The sequence below is a fragment of the Phaseolus vulgaris genome, chromosome 10 (assembly GCF_051622355.1).
Source record: "Phaseolus vulgaris cultivar YP4 chromosome 10, ASM5162235v1, whole genome shotgun sequence".
In the NCBI taxonomy this organism is placed as follows: Eukaryota; Viridiplantae; Streptophyta; class Magnoliopsida; order Fabales; family Fabaceae; genus Phaseolus; species Phaseolus vulgaris.
The window spans coordinates 8,451,923-8,460,965 of NC_143507.1; positions in this window are offsets into that span (position 1 = coordinate 8,451,923).

Consider the following 9,043-nt stretch of genomic DNA (forward strand, 5'->3'; position numbering starts at 1 on the left):
AAGAACTTTCAGGAACCGTGCAAAATTCTCTCTCAGCGTACTCAAGTTCTCGCAAGCGTAAAAGAAGTATTCTAAAACGCGTGTGTACCTCAGAAGTTCGTTAGAATCTCTTATATACCTGTGCATTTTCTCTCTCTTGACAGTTACACATCTGGACACGTGGCTCGCATCCAGCTGTACACGTGCCATCATCTGGAGCATCCTTGACTTGGGCGTCACTTCTTACTCTTCAGGCTTTTAGCTAAGTTACTTATGCAGGAAACAACTCAGCGCATAACTGCCTTGGAGCGTGATCTCTTCTGTGTGGCGAGTACGGGTGCCTTCATACACACCTTCCCTGTGGTCTCGCCGGCCGCCTTCATGATCTACTTCACTTGCCTCATCGTGCATGCTCGGGTAAGCTGTTCTTCGACCTCAACCTCTGGCCAGCTAGGGAATGACCATCTGACGACTTCATCCTCTGTTTCGAAAGCCTGGAATAAGTTTCCCTGATCCTTCGGCGATGTCCTTCTTTCGGCGATCTCTAATCACTTGGTCGCCTGGGTTCACATCCGGCGACTTCATCTCAAACTCGGTGACCGCCGGTTTAGGTATGCTAGAGATCGGAGCACGCCAACTTAATAACTGGCGACTACACGAGCCCCCCGACTTCCTTCCCTTCTGCCAGCCAGGTGCCCCGTTCAACACGCCTATATAATAGCTTGCTACCACGTCATCACTTCCGACCACCTGGGCAGTACAATATTTATTACAAGAATGATTTTAGTGTCGACAAAAATGAACACAAATAAAAAAAAAAAAAACTTGATACAAAAGCATGATTAGTGTTTGTCTTGTGTCATCTAGAAAGTCCACACTTCATGTCTAGAAGCTATTGAATTTGTCGATTTATGGAAGAGATGCTAGTAATGTCGACCTAACAAACGCAAATTGAACAATCAATATGTAATAATATAATGATAGGATCAGTCATGTTGACACTATATAAATGTAAAAAATAGATAACCTTGACGTCACAAAAGCAAACACTTTAAATAAATAAAGCATTTTAATTAAAAGGTTTTTGTTGGTCTAACATACGTTATAAAACAAAATTGACAAAAAAAAGTGGAATTTTGAATAGGTTAGGTTGACGCTAACTAGAAGAAAAGAAAATGGTAGTTTCAGTTAAACCATTCCTAGGGATGATGAAAAAAAAAATTAATTCAATTTAGAAACATTTTCAAACCGTTTTTAAATTTGAAATCTTCCTATATTAATACCCAACATCATTCCAAACTCAATGTCAATTCTAATTCAAAATTTAAATCTAACATTAATTTCAATTACAATTCCATATTCAAACCCAATACGATTTGTAATTTCAAATTCAATTACAACACCATCCAATCAATGTAGTTTATAATAATTAAATTTTTTTAAAGAGGTGGTCATTAGCAATAGTGAAGTAAAATATATCATACACATGAGCAATTCAAAAAGTAAGTTTGCTTAAGAAAAATAAACATGAGCAAATCAGAAAGTAAGTTTGCTTAAGAAAAATAAGCCTAAAGTTGAAATAAAGAATATTTATAACTCAAAGTAGGACCAAAAAATGTTTGAAAATTAAAAATAAAACAATTACATGATTAAGACAAAAAGAGTGTTCTAATTTGATATAATGATCACATACAATTGAGAGTGTGTATGAAAAATAATAAAACCATTAGAATAAATACAACACTTAATACATAAAAAAGAAATGTGAAATAACTAAACTTACAATGTAGGTGAACTTCAAGTATAATGGTCATCAAAATCTTCAACATATTGGAGGTAAACCTGACTTGTACATGTTAACTGTTAACGTGTCACCAAATTTTTGTTCCATCATCATAGCTAATTATTGTTGCATCAACTGTGTTATCCAACTGTGTAGTCCTTTGATGTGCTAAGTTAGTTATTTTAGTTGTTGCATCACTTTTTCATTTGCTTCTTGGATTTGTTGATTTGTTCTAAACAAAACTGATCACTGTAATTAGTGGTAAAAAGGTTGAATTACCTTTTTGGTCTCTATATTTAGGGTCAATATTCAATTTAATATAGTGGTTTTTAGAAAAAACAATTTGGTCCCAAGATTTTTTAAAAAGGTTCAACTTGCTCATTTCTGTTAAGTTTCCACCAACGACGTTAACAGTTGATGATGTGGCACACACAGTTGTATTGGTCTGCATAGGTGGCGCATCTACAGTCTTGGCTCTCCATCTTTTCTACCTTTTGTCCCCTTCCCTCTCCTCACCTCACCTCCTTCACCCAACTTCTTCTGCACGATCCACCTAACCTCGCATTCTTCACCCAACTTCTTCTGTACGACCCTCTCTCTTTCTCTTTGTAACACAAGCTTCAATTTTTTTTGTTTATGTTCTCTCTACTCAACCTTTTTCTATTTCTATTTGGTGTGGTGTGTGTACATGGTGTGTTCTTGGACTCTTCAGAATCTTCCTGAGCTTGCTTCTTGGATGTGTCAAACAAACTAAGTTGGTTCTTCACAACCTATAAATCCTCTTTGAGTTGAGAAATCTGAGATTCTATTTCAGATATTTTGCTAGCATGCTTCCTCTAAAACATTAGAAGATTATAATTCTGAGAGAAATCTCTAGTTGTTGGATATTTGTTACAAGGAATTGTATAAAACAACAAGGATTACAAAAACCCACACACAACAAAATAAGAAAACAATATAGGCCCAGAAGCAACCTAATCTTTCACAAAGAATGAATATACAATGCCATCAAATATAGTATATAGAACTAGTGATAATTTATTACATGGCAGTGAAATAGCTTATTCTACCAACTCTCTTAATTTATTTGAATGCACCAGATGCTCGAGAACAGAATCCTCAGAAAGGCGACTTTAATATCTATGAAACACATAACGTACATTTGTTTCTTTGTTTCTTTGTGAGGATTCCTTTGCCAATGTAGTGACTCTAAAGGCTATTCTAAGGGGTTTCGAGTTAGCTTCAGGCTTGAAGATCAATTTTCATAAGGCAAAGCTTGCAGGTATTAATGTCCTTAGTAGTGTTCTTGAGTGCTACACAAAGACTTTGAACTGTACTCAGATGAGTATCCCGTTTATGTATCTGGGTTTAGAAGTGGGGGGAAATCCAAGGAAGAAAAAGTTCTAGGAGCCAGTTCTGAACAAGATAAAGTCAAGGCTTAGTGTATGGAAAGGGAGATTTTTATCTATGGCAGGAAGAATATGTTTAATCAAATCTGTTATCACTGCTTTGCTGCTTTACTATCTGTCCATGTTTAAAGCACCGGAATCAGTGTGCAAAAGTATAATCAACATTCAAAGGAGGTTTTTGTGGGGATGGGGAAAGGAGAAGAGACCGATTTCTTGGGTCAGCTGGAAAACCTTATGTAAACCAAGAGAGGAAGGAGGCTTAGGCATTAGAGACATCCGCAAGTTTAATGTAGCGCTACTGGCTAAGTGGAGATGGCGTTGTATCTCTGATGAGAAAAGGAAGTGGAAGAAATGCTTGGATTCAAAGTATGGCCTTGAATATGGTGACTCTCAACTACCAGTGAAACTCTAATCTTGGTGGTGGAGAGACTTAATGAAGGTTTGTACGGAGGGAGATGGAATCGGGTGGTTCCAAAAAGAAGTAGGTTGGAAATTAGGGAGTGGGGATAAAACAAGATTTTGGGAAGATGTTTGGACCGGAAATGTTAATTTCAAAACTATGTTACCAAGACTGTACTCTCTGTCGTTGAATCAGGGCCAAAAGGTGGAGGAGGTAGGTGTGTGGGAGGAATTGGTGTGGAGATGGACCTTAAGATGGAGGCGTGAAAGATTTGAGTGGGAAATCCCGATGGAAGTTGACCTTAGTATGCATATGTCAAGGGCCAATGTCACTAAGGATGTCAAGGATGCTCAGGTTTGGACTTGTGATGTATCTGGATGCTTTACAGTGAGTTCAGCTTACGAATGCCTTGACAAGCCCGAAAGGGGACCACAAATCGATGCCTTCATTTATCTGTGGAAGGTGAAGACGTTCCCTAATGTGATGATCACAGCCTGGAGGGTACTGTTGGACAAAGTACCAACAAGAGAGTGTTTGAGTAGGAGAAGGGTGATGTTGAACACCACTGTATGCGCTCTCTGCCAGTCTAAGGAGGAATCGGGTCAACATTGTTAGAAAAGATGGCTTTAAACTAGAGGGGGGTGAATTGTTTAAAGGGGTTTTCGTAAACTTTTCAAAGCTAGAATGAACTTATTTCAGAAACCAATTGATTCAGCAATTCAGTTAGCCAAAACAGCAAGCAAAACTGTAATACTAGAAAAAAAAACAATCGGTTGTTTCTTCGAAACAATCGGTTGTTTATACCAGCAAACAAAAAACAAACTGAATTTAAAGAGTTAGGGATAGAGAGATTGTACACAATTGATCACTTATGCAGACCACAACCAAGAGAATGACCTTGAACACCTCAAGAAACACATCTTCCTTGGCCAACACTAAGATTGCTGATCTTGAACAACTCAAGAACACAGAGCCAATCTCAGCAAAACACACACACGAATTGTTCAGCAGTTTACAAAGATTACACTTGTTACAGATGAATATCTGAAATCAATACAAGCAGAATCCTATTCAGCACCTTGATCAATCTCTCAACTCTTAAGCAATCTCAGAATTCTTTAAAAAACTCTTCTTGTCAAAAACTATGTTTCAAGAATATATCTAAGAATATAGTTTGTTATCAAATCTTAACAAACTCTTAATTGCATTTAAAATAGATTGGTCAAAGCATTTAATGACTGGAGCGTATTCAGTTAAAACATTTAAAGCTCAGTCAAAGAAAACAGTTTTTCTGTTATGGTTTTAAAACAAACAATCGATTGTTTCCTCGAATCAATCGATTGTTTTGTTACTTAACAAAAACACTATTCAAAAACAGTTTTCAAACTTTCTCAAAACACCTAAGTGTAAACAATCGGTTGTTTCGATAAAACAATCGGTTGTTTCAACTTAGTTTGAAAAACATTTTGCTTTGATAAAATTGAGATGCTAATTGCTTTGAGATTTAATCTAAGGGTTGATTACAACATTGAACTACCCCAGAACAAGGCTTAAACCAGCACAGCAGCATCAAGCAAAGCAGAGGCTTCATCATCTTTCAAAGGATTTGGATTCTTCAAAACATTGAACACCACTTGGTTCAACAATCTCCCCCTATTTGATGAAGACAAATCCCTGATGCTTGTGTTGTTCTTTGGTTAAATTTGAAGCAATTCCTGCAAAAGAACTTTGAGCAATACTTTGAACTTCTGATATTCTGTTAGTATACAGATTAACAATTAAAGCTTAAAACATCTAATATCATAACCAAATAACATCACTCAAACTGTTTTTAACAACTTGAAAAACATAAACTTAAAACAATTGGAAACACAACATATATCTCCCCCTATTTGTCTTCACAAATAGACAAAGATAAGAGATAAACTAAAACATTGTTCCCATTACATCAGAAATAAAACAGCAACAGCAGAAGGAAAGAAATTTTAAAACCAGAAAAGAGAACAGCCAAAAACAATCGATTGTTTTGATGACCAATCGGTTGTTTTTCTTTCAATCTTCTTCATCAACAAACTGAAGATCAAAGATTTGATTCTGGACAGCTTCAATATGTTCGTCCAGAGTCATAAACCTTGCATCCATGTTGTCAAACCTTATGTCAATCCTCTGAAAGTTACTAACACATAGATCATGAAGGCTCCTTTGATTTTTAGCAAAGGTATCTAGCCTATTCACCATGAGTCTTTCAAAAGGAGACATGGTTTGCATTCTTTCTCCTTGATGTTCAGCATCAGCACTAGGACCTGCATCTTGAAAATCTTCAGCTGGACCTTCATGTTGAACATCCATGTCAGCAGGTTCATCTTGTTCAAGATGAGCAGCACCACTAGAAGATGCACCATGATCACCATCCTTACTTATCCACTTTCCACCTATTTTTGTAAAGCCCATCTTGTTGAGTGATCCATTGTTCAACTCTTGAGTTGACTTGACCAGCTCAGAAGCTTCATCTTTAAGATTAACTTCAAAATAGTGTAGAAACTTAGATATTAAAATAGCATAGGGATAGTGGTAATCGCCTAACCTCATGGCTTTTTGCATATGTTCCTTGATTATGTGAATCCAATTGATCTTCGCTTTCTTGGAGATGCAGAAGATGTAAACCAGATCTTCTTCAGTCAACACAGAGTGGTTACTTCCCCTTGGAGTTAGAATCCAAGTTACAATGAGAGCAAGCAACCTCTCATCAAGCTTCAAACCTCCAACCGAGCATGTGCTAACTTGAGATTGATTGTTCTTCAAGCAACTTTTGTAGAACTAGATTTTGTTGAAATCTTCCACCACACCAAGGTTTCCTTTATTGATTCTTAATCCAGAGAACTTAAGCCCAGCAACAGCTGCCCAAACCTCATGGGTTATCTCCATCTCCACGCCTTTCACATGAGAGACTAAGTTGTTTCCCTCAAACTTCAAGTTGGTGTAGAAAACTCTCACCAAATCTGGATATATGTTCCCTTTGAGCTCCAGAAACTTTCTGAGTGATTGGTCCTTGAGAAGCCTCCTCACATTGTCAAGCTTTTGACTTTTCAGCCAGTCAAAGCACACAACCTTGGGGTTGTTTATCTTCTTGACACTTGTTTCATATCTATACTTCTCAATGAGATCGGTGTCACCAGAAAACCAGCTTTCAAGCCTTCCTCCAGACCTTACAGCTCTGGTTTTGACTCTTTTAGAGGTGGGAGGGGTTGATTCCATGACAGCAGAGACGAAAACTCACTTCACAGAAAATTGCAAGAGATGGTGCAAGAGATGTTGCAATAGATGTTGCAATTGGTTGTTCTTGATGAAAGAAATCTGCACCTGATTTTATAGTAGAAAGAGAATCAATTTGAATTTAATTTCATTCAATGGGTACCTGATTTTTCAGAGAGAGGACTTGACTCTGTTCTGCACTGAAAATGTCAGAAAAAGCTGAAAATCACATGGTCTTCACATGTGATCTTTGACTAGTCATTAAAGCTCTTGAATTTCCAAGATTTTGGAATATATTCCTTTATGACTATTGAAAATCCTTTCTGAACGTGATCAGCTTTCAACACAGACCCTTTGACCAAGATTCTCCCTTTGAAAAATATCTGCAACGACTAGAAATTCAAAAATCAGTTAAATCAATTTCTTCACAGTGCTGTCAGACTCAAGACAATCGGTTGTTTCGAAGAAACAATCGGTTGTTTTTCTGCAGCAGTTAAAAAATTGATTTTGTAATTTTTAACCATAAACAGAAATGGATTAAAGTACATGGCATTGATTAAAAAACAATTAATCATAAGAAGGAACTTTGAAACAGAAACTGATAACAAATAAAAGGAATGTCTTATCCTTGTGTTGTTTCTTCAATGAGCCAATTGCTTGTTGATCAAGAAAACTTCTTTTCACTGTTTTGACCTTTTGCACAGCATTGATTCAGCTTCATTGACTGCCTTTTTCTTCAACAGCTTGATCAGAAGGCTCAATTCTTCCTTTTCTCTTCATTTTTCCTGCATAAACAAATTCAAGTTGCAAGATTTGGTCCCATTACAAATTTGGGTCCATTTGGCTTTTCTTTGCTGTTAGAAACATCACATCCCTTAGGAATCCATTTCATAAAACCTTTAGGAACATAATATTTTCTAATTTTGCAGAATCTAACAGAGTGGCCTTTCTTCATGCAGTAAAAGCATGTAACAACCGGTTGTTTCATCTTAACAATAGGTTGTTTTTCTGATTTTCTCAAAAAACTTTTTGAAAACCTATCTTGCTTGTTCTGTGGATTGAAGCCTAAACCAGCTTTTCCAAAAACACGGCTTTGAGATGCTAGGACATTCTCAAAGTTTGACTTTCCTTTTGAAAGGTTGTCCACAGTTTCAACAAGATAGTGAACCTTTTTCTCAAGATTTTCACAATTTGTGCAATTGAGAGTATCACACTTGCAAGAGGCATTTTTGAAATCTTTTTCCAATTTTTCAAAATCACTTTTTGCTTTTCTCAGTTCCTCTTCAAGTGATTTAACTTTCTTTTCAAGCCCATTGTTAAGATCTTTCAATCGGTTGTTTGAAAGAACCAATCTATTAGCTTCATCATGAGTTTCTTGAAAAGCTTCAAGCAATTCACTATAGTTTTGTTCATTTAAGGAAGCACATGAACTTACCTCACTTGAACTGCAAGAATCATCATCATCATCCTCAGCAACTAAGCATATGTTGGCTTTTTCATCTTCACTTGATGAAGAGCTTGGTGATGATACTTCATTTTCATCCCAAGCAATGTAGGCTCTTTTTGTCTTGCCTTTCTTCTCCTTGTAGCTTGTCTTTTTCTCTTTGCTCTTGTTGGGACAATCAGCCTTTATGTGACCTTGCTCACCACAAACAAAACAAGTATAGTTATTTGAATTAAATTCATTGGGTTTCTTGTTTCCATACCTATCCTTGTTGTTGTCTTTGTTGCGGTTTCTCTTTAAGAATTTGCTGAATTTTCTTGACAGCAAACTAAGATTTTCCTCATCACTTGAATCTTGCTTTCCCTTATGTTTGGATGCTTTCAAGGCTATGCTCCTTGTGTGCTTATCTTCACTCTCTTGAACATTGAGTCTATTCATCTCTAGCTCATGTTCCCTAAGCTTTCCAAACAAAGAGGCAACACTTAATGATGTTAGATCTTTAGATTCGGAAATAGCAGTTACCTTTGGTTGCCATGCTCTATCAAGACATTTCAAGATCTTGATGTTCAGCTCCTCTTTATCAAACGTCTTGTCAAGGCTCATAAGGTGATTGATGATGTGTGTAAACCTTTTCTGCACTTCAGCTATGGTTTCACCTTTAAGCATTCTAAACATCTCATACTCTTGGATGAGAGCATGCTTTCTAGCTCTTTTCACCTCATTTGTTCCTTCATGAGTGACTTCCAAAGTATCCCACATTTCTTTTGATGATTTGC